This window comes from Dermacentor silvarum, chromosome 2 (genome assembly GCF_013339745.2).
Source record: "Dermacentor silvarum isolate Dsil-2018 chromosome 2, BIME_Dsil_1.4, whole genome shotgun sequence".
Taxonomy (NCBI): domain Eukaryota; kingdom Metazoa; phylum Arthropoda; class Arachnida; order Ixodida; family Ixodidae; genus Dermacentor; species Dermacentor silvarum.
In genome coordinates, this window is record NC_051155.1 from 232,292,742 (window position 1) to 232,306,330 (window position 13,589).

The 13,589-nt window shown below is 46.6% G+C and overlaps 1 protein-coding gene across 1 annotated transcript in view; it reads right to left on the reverse strand.

Annotated features, from left to right (window-relative positions):
- Nucleotides 1-1,441: 1,441 nt before the first annotated feature.
- Nucleotides 1,442-13,589, reverse strand: part of LOC119442869 (zwei Ig domain protein zig-8-like) — a 244,427-nt gene continuing 232,279 nt past the window's right edge. Inside the window, exon 6 of the mRNA XM_037707913.2 lies at nucleotides 1,442-3,303. The gene's annotated coding sequence lies outside the window, so the exon portion shown is untranslated. The remainder of the gene's footprint in view (nucleotides 3,304-13,589) is intronic.

A 13,589-nucleotide genomic window follows, 5' to 3' on the forward strand; every position in this document is an offset into this window, starting at 1 on the left:
TCGCCATTGCGAGTGGACCTCCGTGTAACAGTTGAAACTGTCACACACATGTGTGTCATTAAGGCATATTTGTGCGTTACTGCTGTCGCTGCCTACTGGGAACTATTGCTGGAACTCGAATATTTTTCTTTTCTCGTGATCTGATCCGTGTCACATGGTATATTCTTTGTACTATCATTTGTCTACGTAAATACTATTATGATGAAAGGCAGATGGCTGAATGGCTTAGCGGGGCAAACAGGTGCGGGAAATCAAGAAAGTGTCTACCAGGCCTGTTATTGAGAGACAGACAGACAAAGAACTTTATTGGTGGTTGTGAGGAACCGCTTTAGGATACCTCCCTTTTCAGGGAGTCCCCGTAGCCGTCGCGGGCCGCACCCACGTCGGCGTCGGAAGATCGTGGTCCTCCGCCCTGTCGCAGGCCCTCTGGACATCCCGTAGTTGCTCTGCGAGGTCGCCGCTCTTAAGGGATGCCTCCTATTCCCGATTGCGCAGTAATGGCGTACAGCTCCCTAGGCCGTACGAATGGTTGCTCGTCGAAGCTGTCTGCTTGCCTTCGATGCTTTCGTAGCCATAGAGTTGATACTGTGTTGAGGACGTTTGCCTGAACAACGAAAACATGCGACTTTTGCAATATTCCGCGATGTGTTTTCCTTCTTTTTGGCCGCAGGTATCATAAAGCTTTGACGCCCCGTGCAGAACTAGAAAACGTAGGAGTGTGTTAAACGCACGTTCCATGCTACTCTTTTCTCGATGTTACGGACATTTCAGGCAAGAACGTACCCTGGACGAACACATCCTGTAAACATGCATTCGATGTTGTGAAGCAAATGCACCTTTCTTTTCAGAACTTGTAGAAATTCACGTTTCAAAAAAAAAACAAAAAAAAACACAGCAACGGTGTTAGACTCTCTGCTATATACCTGTATATACAGGTAGCATGTTACTTAAAGCACTCCTGCCTCACGTCCACGTTTGTGCTAATGACAAGGCTTAGTGCAAATTATCAGCGGAGGTAGTGTTTAATAACTATTAGTTAACAAACACTCCTTTTCTCTCGTCTCTTCGTGCACAGTAAGCTGACAAGCTTTACCACGGGCCGACTCTTCTGCCTTTCCTCAAACAAATCTTTCTTCTCCTTTTAGCTGACAAACACAGTAGGCCACATTCAGCAGGCTGTTGCAAAATCTATGTTCTCAGATCTCTACTTTGCTTCCACGTATACACCATAAAGGCAAGGCACAGAGCTCGTTTGCTGTTTAAAGGACGATCTCATGCTTCCTAACAAGTTCTGTAAACAAACGTGATTCTACTAAAATGTCTAGCGAACAAGGTGTTATATGATGGTCTTTAAATAAATTCGTTCTCATACACACATTGGTGTTGCCGCTAACTAAAGATGACACACAGCCGAGCAAGCTAGAAACCACAAGTCTTTGTCAACATAGCTTTCTTTATTTACAAAGTCTCAACAGTTATTCTTTCACAAAAATGTGTGACCATGTATGTACAACCAACATCTACTTAACTAACTCTTTTTTTTACATGAAGTGTTAAACATGACTCTTAACCGACGTTCTCAAAAACAGTTTCAGAACGTGCTCACCCTTAAATAGTATATACATGAGGCAAACGATGAAGAACAAGTCATTTAGTTACAAATATCCTGACCAGAACATCCTCATCTCATTTATCCACTTTATAGAAAGGAGAGATGCCATTGCACAACGCACGAGTTGATGACACATGCGCCCGGTTCCGTCTCTTCGATAGAAACTAACAAAATAACACGATATTTGTGGACGTAGGAATAATGTGAAACGGGCGTCATCCCTTTGCCCGTTTCGTCTTTCGGACGTCCCTTTTTGGCAATATCCTTTTCTTTAAGCGGGTCCTAATGTATTTTTGTAGCGCGAGCAGGTCTTCATCATAGGAACAGATGTTACTTACAATGCTAGGAAGTGGTCTGCTAAAAGGTAACACGAACCGCTCATGTATCCGACAAGCAGTTTCTTTAAAGGCAAAGAAAAAAAAAACCTTTTCTGCTTCACCACTCAAAGGAGCCCTTTATCTCGATTACACATCAAGAGGAAATTTCTTGGACAGGCTTCCTCATATATTTTCAAATTAAACTCGTTGCGACGTAAAAACTTTTACGTGCAGAATGTAAGCGCGAGCACAGTAGAACGAGCATTCAGACATAGCCGACCATCAGCGATAAATGGACTGCAAGATCCAGGGCACGTAGCGGAACTTCCTGTGTGGGGTGAAGCTTTTGCGGTCCAGTAAAGGTTACTCTGTGTGCCAGTAAGAAACTATGGCAGATGAAGTTATTTTTTCTTGGATAAACAATCAAGTGACGCATGACGATGAACATTCTTCTCTTAACTTTAGGAAGTGCGTTCGCGGAAATAGTATGCCGTTGAATAAAAATCTCACTTTGTAACGAGCGTAGGGATACCAGTACGGTTCTGCAGGTAAAAAAAGTCGCAGCGTTATTAGGAACAAGGTCGTATGAAAGGGCATAAGCATGGTGCAGTTCTATTTCACTGTTAAACGGGTCGGCACCACAAAAGCAAATAGGGTCATGAATGGTCAACCACAAGTTGTTTCGTGACAAAATGCATTTGTAGCTTTGTCGACTCCGTCAGAATACCGCCTGTAATGCTTGACGCTGATGAATAAAGTCGACATTCTAAAACTGTCTGTTTCTTCCTTTCTTTCCCATCCGAAAATAAATGTGGTTACAATACAAGAGCGTAACGTAGTTATGACAAATTTCTACCACCAGGTCATTAGTGCGCAATGCCATCCCGCTTTTCTCATTTTTATTTGACTTCTCACTAATGACTAGAAGAGCTCTCGGCGCAGGGACCGCAAATGGTTAGAGAATCTCCGCACAGTTCGAGCGTCCTGGAATGTACGTTGTCAGCCAGCGAAACGTGTGACGCACAGGTTATGTATGGTTCGCAGTCTAGGTGCATCGCTAGGACGTGGCTTCCAGTAAGTCCACTTAGCGTCCACCGACTTTCGTACGTGGCGTCACAAAATCGTCCCAGCTACAAGAGCACCGTTTCGGCGACTCTCCGGTGCTGCTGCCCTGCTGCGTGCGGGTGCCGAGCTGGCGCACTGCAGGTCCAGCGCTGCTCACCGGGCTGGACGAACCACGAGTGCTCAGTCGCTCCATCACATCACGCACAAACACGGACACTGTCTTTTAGCAAGAACGCTGGGGTGGAAATGATTGGATGCGCTTGAACGGCACCCAGCAACCCTTATGAGCTTTTGCTGAGACGGCCAGACCTGGAAAAGGAAGAGATAGAAAGAATAAGAGGGAACATAAAGCGTGTTTTGCCCCCTTTTTTACCTTCAGATTGCTGGGCTATCTTTATTTTTTATTTTCTGTTTACGTTTCTTTTCGCTAATCTTATAAGGGCTCTTCCTCTTGTTGCAGTCGCTGCGACGAGCACAGCTCTAATGCTGCGCCTCACTTCGCAAGCTTACTAGGTCATTCTAGCATTTTTGTTATGTCATTACTTTTATCTTGCTAGCCATTTTTATTGCATGATATTTAGGACGTGTTGGCGCCTTTGGATGGCGCCGGCTATTGCTTTTAACATACAAGTAATACGTACTAAAATAATAATATAACAAGCCAGCACTGAACTTAACAAAGGTAAAAAGAACTAAAAAGGCATACTTGAAATCAGGTGGCATAAATGCACTAAAACAGCCCATAACAAGATCACATAAAACAAACTGGAACCTAAATTCAGCTCATAAAAATGTGGAATAGGCAACTCACGAAAGAGGTCACATAAAGCACATGAGAATGTTGTCAGCTCACATAAATACGCTACAGGCAGCTGCAACAAAGCTACAGAACAACCTCAACGCAAAGAGAGAGAGAGAGAAAGCAAGGAGAGGGAAGGTTTGAAGTTCAAACAGGCGAGTCGGGTTTGCTGTCCTACACGTGGGGTAAGGAAAAAAGGAATAGAAAGAGGAAAATAGGAGGAGAGTAGCCACATCCGCCGCTGCCGCAGAAAGCTATTCGTGCGCTGCTGCAGTTTTGAAGTGAATCGGCCTCAGTGACCGTTTAGGAGTGGTCCTCCTGCGCATCCTCCCGCGTGCGCATCAACGCGAAACTTTCAAGTAAGAAGTGATCCTGCTTACGATGATAAATCGAATGTTGAGCATGAGTAATGTCAGCCTTGAGTTCAAGTACAATCCACTATAGAAAGCTCGCTAGATAACTTCGCATGACTACAATGTGCATGAGAGAGCAAAATCCGCAAGAATAATTGCACATGACGGCTGTATCTTTTTTTCTTTTTCTTTATTTTTTTTTACAGAAATAAAACTTTCACGAACTCTCATCCTCGTTCCAGGAATCAAATCTCGGGACTCCAACCAGAACGATGCAGTCACTGTGCCACGATAGAGAAAGAAAAGAAAGCGAGAAGATAGGGATGTTAACCAGAAAAACGCTCGGTTGGCTACCCTACACTAAGGGAAGGGAAAGGGAAATAAACAGAAAGAAAGGAGAGCAGTGAATGTGTGCACGTGCGCGGAGAGGCACCACGCAGTCAAATACTGTAAAATACTGGCCTCGCCAATGACACAACACGAGCGAATTGATTGGCCAGAGAAAGCGACAAACGTTGTGCCGAGTAAAGGGGTTTTCAACAAAGGAAAACGCATCGAAAGCGCGATTTTACGTCGCGTTCACATTGTATGTGACGTACCTGCAGCACGAAACTCTTCTTTTTCGAAGGCTATTTCACGGCGAAAATACATGCGACAAGCACGCCAAGCACGTAAGTGAGGTCAGAAAAATGCTTTCTCGTTCGTTGCGAAAGTTCTTGGGTTATATAGTTCGGGGAATAGTTAAGTTGCGCAATCTACTTGTGGGCGCAGTAAACAAATACAAAGCGGCGAAAACAAGCAGGTGCTCTCTGCACCGCCAAATGAAAAAAATAGGAAGCGTCAGATGTTGAGCACGTTCTTCTGGGCACTGCCCGAACATTGCATCAGCATGCGGTAGAAAGCACTCCATCTCGGTTTGCTCCGTCCCTTGTGGCGCAGCCGCTAACGTATTGCGCACGCCAACAATCTAGCACGGCTATCAATACCACCCACAGGAGCATTGGTGCTCGCTAAACGCTCGGACCCAACAAGACCGCTCAATGGTGGACACTGATTACTTGTCTGAAGAAGAGAAATAATTACGCGTCCCACGTAGACTGGCGCTGCGGCAACGACTGAAATCCTCAGATCACTGATGCACCACAGGGAAGCGGAATCCTTGACTGAAAGCGTCGACATCGAAAGCCGAGCGTGAGCGCGAAACAGATGTCTCTAGGTCTTCCCGACTGCACCGAACTTCAGCCAGCTATGTCCATCTTCCGAACACTTACTGCCACTAGTATCATGGTTGATGCAGCCAATGCAATCTTTGTGACGATGAATACAAGACACCGTTTGGTAATGTAGCTCAGTTTCGCATTCTTTTCCATCTGGACAACTTATTTCCTTCTGCCTTTTCAATCCGCCCTTCCGGACTACTAGATCTCGTTCGTCGTAGATTTTATGGGTATCTAGATTCGAAGAGCGTCGAGAAAGAAAGGCTAGAGAGAAGATGCCAGCGTCCCATATATATCTCAGCGCACGCTACGACTGCAGTTACCAGGGTATAGGCGCTAGAGAACCAGCGCAGTGGGCGCAAAAGAAGTACGTACGCCGGGGCGCAGGCCAGAGGCTCGCTGTATACGAGCAATAGAACGAATGGGAGAAAAGATTTCCGTGGAATCCCGTTTCTGCTCGATCTCACTACGCCCGAGGCTTAAGGATTTGCCTCAAGAAGGGAAGAGCTGTCGGTGCCGCTGCGTTAGGCCTATACTTCCTTTTTTTCCCTTGCTTTCCCTATTTGCTGGCGAGCACATTGCCCGAACCTTGAGCCTGTTCCCTAAGCTCCATTGCGGCTCTTCCGTCGCCCGCGCTTTGGCCCGCTTTATTTCGACCTTCTCTACATTTGTTTTTGTGTACTCCTTCTTGAGGTATTATGTCTTGCTCCTCCTTTTCTGGTTGCGCGAGTTTTTTCCGCGTCTCTTCGCCCGCACATTTCTCCATTCCACTCACTTCCCGGCGGCTTTCATGCCTGTCCGTGGAGTCAACAGGGAAGAGCGCGCTGCAGAAATAGCCACGCAAGCGACCATGAGCGTGAAAAAAAAGAGAGGGTGCACCTCCCCAAGATGCAGGTGAAGGGAAATCCCCGCCTGTCAGACGCTGGTGGCAGCTGGGTTGAAGGCGTCTCCGATACAATGAACGCGGATAGCATAACTTGCTCCTTCCCGCTTATACACGCTGGAAATGATAATGTGTGCGTACACAAACGCGGGGAATAAAATGGAAGTGCAAGCGCGGGGAACGTTCGAAAATAAGGCCGAGCGGGACATTGCTGCAGCTTTGTCTCTCTCTTCACCGAGAAGCCGAGGCCGGTCGTGATGGATGCTGGCCGTGATGGACGGGGAGGCGGCGAATTTAATGGATCTCCTGAATAATGAGAAAAGTAAAGGACCGCTATTCGATTCGCTCGATATTTTTATTCTCGCAAAAAGAGAGGCGGGCATTCGATGTGCTTCTTTTTTTTTTTTCCTTTATTAAATATTTTTGGTTTGAGGCCTCTCCATGTGCGACGTACGGTGGCAGTTTCGTCGCGTCTTGGTGCTTGTGGAGAACTGTTTTAGTGAGCACGTGGATTTACCTGCACGCTTGAGATTTGAGCTCAATGTTTAGATTCGTTGACCAGTGCGCTGTTTCCGTGATTTTATCCTTTGTTAGATACCGTCTTCACTGATTCTGTGTTTCACGCATCGTTTTCTTTCCCTTTTTCACATCTTTTTTTCTAGAGATACCACATTGAGCTAGAATTTACTAAACGCTTTTGCAATGCGCAACGCATACGAAAGTGCACGGCCTGACAAGAGCTTTAGCTGTCTTATCTCGAAGGAGCACTGGTACAGGCCAGCGCAGGCAGCTAGTTCCTGTGGCATGCTAGCTCATCTTGTGCTCCCAGCTGCCACCGCGTAGGACTATGGTCATTCCGTCAAGGCGTTGGGGTCGCACAAGGTACCGCAACTCGACCGCCAGCAGCGGTTCCCCGTGCTCTTCTAAAATCTAGATGTGCCTCCACATAGACTGGATTCCCTTAAGTCAGGCTTGTCTGATAACGTTACCGCGGAAGTGCCCAGCCAATCCAACGTTGTATCTGGCCAGGAACATCAACAATACCACGCGAAGACAAGGATGATCAGAATGTTCGCGGAGTAGTCATAACTTTTACGTACTTCCGAATATGCGGGTACTACTGCGAATGAAGAGTGAAAGCTGATACCGGGAATGCACGGCTGTATCTAAACCTGTAGACCAGAGCTTTGCCAATGCGAGCCTGTGTAACCCGTTGAATAGAGAAAGACAGCACATGGCTCGCTTGTGATAGCGTTGATAGGCAGCGCACTCGTTTTCTGTATGGAGTGGCGTAACCGTGCGTAACTCTCGTCGCATTCACATGCCCATAAGTCTCAAGGGTTGTTTGAAATCGGCAAGTGGCTTTGTCGTGTCTACCCACAATTAGGCACTTTTGCTGCATGAAACTCAATATAAACGTGTCGTTGGGGCTTAGGTCTAGATTAGATGCTTTTTTTCTAAATTAATACTTTGGAGAAATGACCTTGAGGCTTCGCGAACGTGATTGAATTGAGGATCCATCTATTGAGCTTGAGAAGTGCAGTTGGAAGTGAGAATGCAGGACAGGAGGAAAGTACACACATTTCAGTATTCTTATATATATATTTTTTATTTGTGCAGTGGTAAGGGGCTTTTTTCTTCGTAAGGTATGTTCGTAATTAACTGGCTTCCTCGGCTAATATTCTGCTCGCTGCCCCATTCGGCCCGTGCATATGCTTACGAACCGCCGTAGCACACGAAGTACTTTTTAAAATGCCAGCCCTAGCTAGCTTTTATAACGCGGGTATTTTGTCCAACCCTTGAAAGAGCGTATCTGCAGTCCAGAGCATCTTTTTTCTTCGAATCATGGAATAAAAGAGAAAGTGCTAGTTTTGGCAGAATGCAAGCATTTGTAAGCAAGGTTCGTAATTGGACGGCACTGTCGGTTAAAGCAAACCGAAACATACAATCTTGCTTTAGTGTTGCCGTGTTCCGTCGCTGCTTGCTGTAGCAGTTAAATTTTTTTCTTATTATTATTATCTCGCGATAAACAAACTCCCTCTATTCGTGTTCGTCTTTCTTCATTACTCACTTTCGCCTCTCGAGATAAACGACAAAGAGGCGGAGGCTGTACGGGAGGATTCGCACCGCGCGGCACAAAAGGCGCGCTCCGTGAAAAGAAGAAATAAAATAATGTCGACCGGAAAACTTGAAGAGGACACGGGAACGAGAAACTGCGAATAATAACCCCGGGAAAATGAGGAAACAACTTTCGTTTCTCGCTCGCCGCTCGGCACGCACGAGTAACACACGGGCGAAAAGAATGAACGATAAAAAAGAGGAAAGCAGACAAAGGGGGGTCCACGGGCAGGACGGCGAGCGTAGAGTATAAGCGCAGACGCAATGGAATCGATCGCGAAGAACGAACAATCGCGAAGAAGGAAAAGGAAGAACAAGAAGAAGCGACGGACAAAAGCGTCCGGCGCGTTGCCACGCGTATAGAAGCGAGGGACGAGTAAGTTGAGGAGAAAGAGTGCGAGCGCGCACCAGCATCGGATGACGAGAGCCACGGCGGACGCGATGGGAAATCAATGGAGGCGACCGGATGCGGAAGGAGCCCAGGCCGTTGCCGGCCCGAATGGCCTCCCTTGGCCTAGGGATTAAACTAATGAAGGATGCCGGAGGTCACAAAGAAAAATCCACCCCGCGTGATTAGAGACCAGGGTGGCGGCACTGGCCCGGCGCGGACTAAAAAGGCCGCCGAGAGACGGAGATAGGACGGCAGGCCGTCGGACGTGAAATCCCGTCCACCGACGCGTGCTCTATCCTTACTCTTCGCCTTCTTCGTCGTCGTTTCGTCGGCTTCTTCTTCGCCGTATGTATACCCCCGACGCAGCGCCGGCAAGAGAACAGCGACTGCAGCGCACGGACATGCCTCCCGAATGCTGCTAAGCCTCGCGATTACATCGCTTTCTGCCTCGCCAGAGATCTGAAGAGCTCGCTTGCAGCACTTTCTTCGCGTTATCCCTCGGAATGCTTCTCGGCCCGCGCGGCGGCGATCGAAAGCTCTCGCCCGAACCAGAGCGCCGTCAGCGAACACGTACCGTTTCGAAATCCGTGTGTATACAGGCAGTCACCGCCTCTTTTCAGACGAATGCCGACGCAGCAAGCATGCTAGCCGGCACTCTATGTATTGCCCGCACGCCGACTTCATCATCTGCGTTACGCTGGCTCTGAGGCAGCAACAGCAGAAGGGGCGAGACTGTGCAATCGAGGAGTTTTGTGATGCTTGTTTATTCATCGGCAGCGGCTTTCTGAATGGCGCCTTTCTGCGCCTCGTTGAAGATGTTGCGCAAGGTAAAGCGAGGCAGAAGAAATTTGTACACAGAATTGGAACATGGGTGCTTCCACCGCTTAATCTTCGCTCTGTGTGAATGAGGGAACAAAGAGAAGAGTAACTTCTTCTTTCAACGATGACAGGAAAGTAATGGCGTATGGCTTAGGCACCTTTGCAGATAATTAATAACTGTTTCCTGTTCTCCTGTTTCTGCGCAGAGTACGAACGGAGCTTTATACAGTCAAATGGGTAAGCTGTTCGCGCAATAAAAGCCACAAAAAGTAAAAGAGCCTACGGCCCTTCATGTCACAGTCAATGCTACGCAAGTGCTTCGCATCGTTACTACGCCAAGGTAGACGTGCAGTCATACGCATGTCGGAACGCCGCTGCTGGAGTGCACCAACTATTGCGAACCGTGATAAACTGGCATCAGCGGAGCTCGAGCGATGGACTTGTATACCGTAAGCTTACACTCCTCTTCAAGAAAAGAAATTAAAAAGAAAAGTAAAAGAAAGAAAAGAATTATACCAGCATTGAAGAATCAGTTACAGTTGAATAGCTGCCTCGGAATTTGTTTATACTGCTAACAGAATAGAAATCATTACACCAGTAAATGTTTTTGACAAGAGCGGGCTTACTCGCACAGAAGAGGTTTTTTTGAACAAGGTTATGGCCAACGCCGCATACACACCACACATACTTGAGAAATGGCACCAAACCAGACAAGCTACGATTGCGAACACTTATACCCGATGCACACATTGTCAGGAGTAATGCAGAGCAGACTTGCAACACCTCATTTGGAGCTGTGCAGCTTTTTCACAAGGGAGATCCAATATTCAACATTTACTGCACGGAGACATTAGAACACTATAAATTTGAATACAAACTAACCCTGAAGCACAGAAAGCCATTGCGACTTATGGCAGACAAAGTGGCTTGTTTCGAGTAGTGTAAAAGGGGTCGACCTGCCCACGCGAGAGCGGCGGAACTGAACATGCACCTGAGTCTGCATAAAGTGGGAGATCAAGGACTGAGATGAAGGTGTGCCTCAGCCAACAATCCGGGAACCCACGTTCCTTTCCCACCTAATCCCCAACAGTGGCCTAGAGCCGTCCCCTTTCTTAAAATAAAGTCTTTATTCATTGTTAGTATACTTCTCAGAATAAGGAGTTTTGTCTGAATAATGCTTGCCCTCTAGTCAGCTTCCGGATGTACGCCTTTATAAACAAATGTACCCGAAATTAACCTCCCGGCTTTTACAGTAAGGACACGCGCGATCGCGGCGCCGTGGAGTCCTGACTGCTACCAGCAGCCGTCCGCAGCCAATGAGGAAAAAGAGAGACGACCGAATATCAGTGCGCAGGCAGTTCGCAAGGTACGAAGACATGAAAGCAGCGGCCACCGTGTAATAACGTTCGCACAAGAACGCCGGCACCAGATGTTTCACATGAGAGTCCGTACCGTTCACAGTGCTATTGCTATTCTCCTTCCATATCCGCACTCAAGCTATTCCACCTCCTCTCCACCCTCTTCCCCAAGCACCCCGTTTTCCTCGCTTTCTATTGCGAGGAACACCATACACTGAGTCACCCCGTCGACCCAGTAGTAAAGTATTTCGAAAACACCTTGCGCCGGGCTTGCCGCACAATACAGAGGTCGATAAAAATACGGGAAAAGATGACAAAAGAGAGACACTTCGGTGCGGGGGAAACATGGGAGCCAATATTGCGCAGCCACTCGCGCGTTATATTTTTAGACTCTTTCCTTGGGTTCCACGCTTCCAAAATTTGTTGATCTGCTTTTTGATTTTTATTGTTCCGAGGCTAATGTGATTTATTTTTTTATTGACAGGCCTTACAGCTATACAAGGCTTGGCGGTGTCGGATATCGCAAAGGTCAATAAAGGTTGTAGGGAACATCAAAATCATGAAAATGAGGTCGCCTTCGGTCGAGAAGTGAAGTGCACAGCAAAATGCTTCAAAAATGCAGTAGACGCTTCAAATGTGTGAGTGACCTGTAAAGCGAGATTCAAAGGAAGCAGTTCATGTCGAAAGTAGAGACGCAGTCAAAAGTACGACCTCGCCTTTGGGTAAAACGTGTTCGAAGGCCTTACCCGTCCATCGCTCATTTTTGATTGACAGCTTACAAGACGATTTCTCGTTTCATTTGATGTCATATTTAAAACACACTCTGCTTATTCTGAAGAACAAGAATCGTAGTCGCGCAGCCTACAGACGCTACTTGTTTCATTTTACGCGTGAGTGGTGTGCCTCCATCTGAGATATCCCTATTATCCCTATTAGATATCCCTATTAGAATCTGTGCGCACTGAGCAGAGAATATCTACCGGTCAACGAATTTCTCCAGATTTAACAACGCGACGTTTGACATATAATATTTCAATTATTGATCTTTCTTCACCCATGAAAATATAGACAACGAATGATACGTATCAACAGGTGTTGAATTAACAACACTCCCCTGTATCGAATGACGGTGTCAGAAGTTGTTTGACCAGGCACTCCTTGCTCGCCCAATACCTTACCTTGTTTCTACGTGTGGGTGGGTTATTAATTCCCTTCCTCAAAAATTCAGTTCAGCACTTTCAAAAGGCTTTAAGTGAGTAAAAAAAAGAAAAAAAAAAAGAAAAACAACGCGCTTAGTATACACTCGCTTCCTCAGTACACACACCTGCTAATCGCGATAGCAAGCACGTTATTAGCAAATGTGAACAGCCGATGACAATCAGCTTTCACTAAAACGAAATATCGATTCAATGCACATGTTGGGATCTACATGAAGCTGAGCTTTACTGAAGTGCTTGATTAAATGCTCTGCTAAATCCGACATGTACATTGTGCTTATTCGCATCCTATGCAACATGTAACCCCATGCGTTGTTTAGTTTATGCCTCGCAGAGGTCACAACTTTAATCCCGTGCAACGTTCGTGTTTATTCATTAGAACGGTGACAAGTAATGGCGAAATGCAAGCCCCAAATCTGGCGAATGCGTGAGACGTCAGCACAACGATGTCGCGAGGGCAATGTGTCATGTTTTTAGACGGATGAATTGTGATGACATGACCATGCGCAAAGGGGTACGACACATATGTAAATACATTTAATGAATGGGTACTCCTTGTGTCACAGTAACACGTACCCAATGGGCAAAGAACGGGTAGTCGAAATATAACAACTTTCTGAACAACGAATAAGCCAACCAATATTATGCATTATTCCATTGAGAGGTCTGTGCGCTCTCAAGATGCCTATGAGCCGCCGACATTATGAGTATATGTTTTATGTCATCGTGATGTAATTTTTTGATCACGCAGTACCCTGGTGCGTTCACTGGCACTATTTTGTAGGTCGATTCCGGCCGTGCTAAATAACCGGTTGCCTGTGTCTTACTCGGCGAGACAGCACGGAAGTACTCGAAGAAAATTTGGTTTTAATAGTTCGTTGAATATGGACCATGTTCTAACTCTATTCACAACTACCATGTGCGTGGTTGCATAGTTGCTGTAATTTTCACGCACGTATTGCCCTTTTAATTCATGCATCCACCACCTTCCTGAACATGACGGGGGGAAAATGGCATCCCTGCCTTACAAAGTAAACGAGCGTTCGTACATGCGTACACACACGTGTGCTCGCACGTTTTCTACGCATCGGCAAACGGTACTGAAGGGTCTCATTGCTAATGCTACTCATTATTTTGGCGCAGTTCTGTATACTGTTCTCTTTCTCGACAGGGTGAACAATGATAAAGGCGTTTTCTCAAAGCGAGAAACCGGAGAAGGTCGTCCGTGTCATTTTTTTTTATTTCCTTCTTAAGCTTCTTATGGCCCCCGTAGGAAGAGCGTAGAAAGAGCGGGCCGCTACAAGAGGAGACCCAAGCGGCTGCCACCCTATTCGAGAAGGAGCGTTCGTTTCCAACGCTATTCAAAGTGTGTGCCCCGGAGCCGCCGCGGGCACTCGCCGAACGGAAAGGCGAATGGAAAACTAAGACGAGAACAAACAA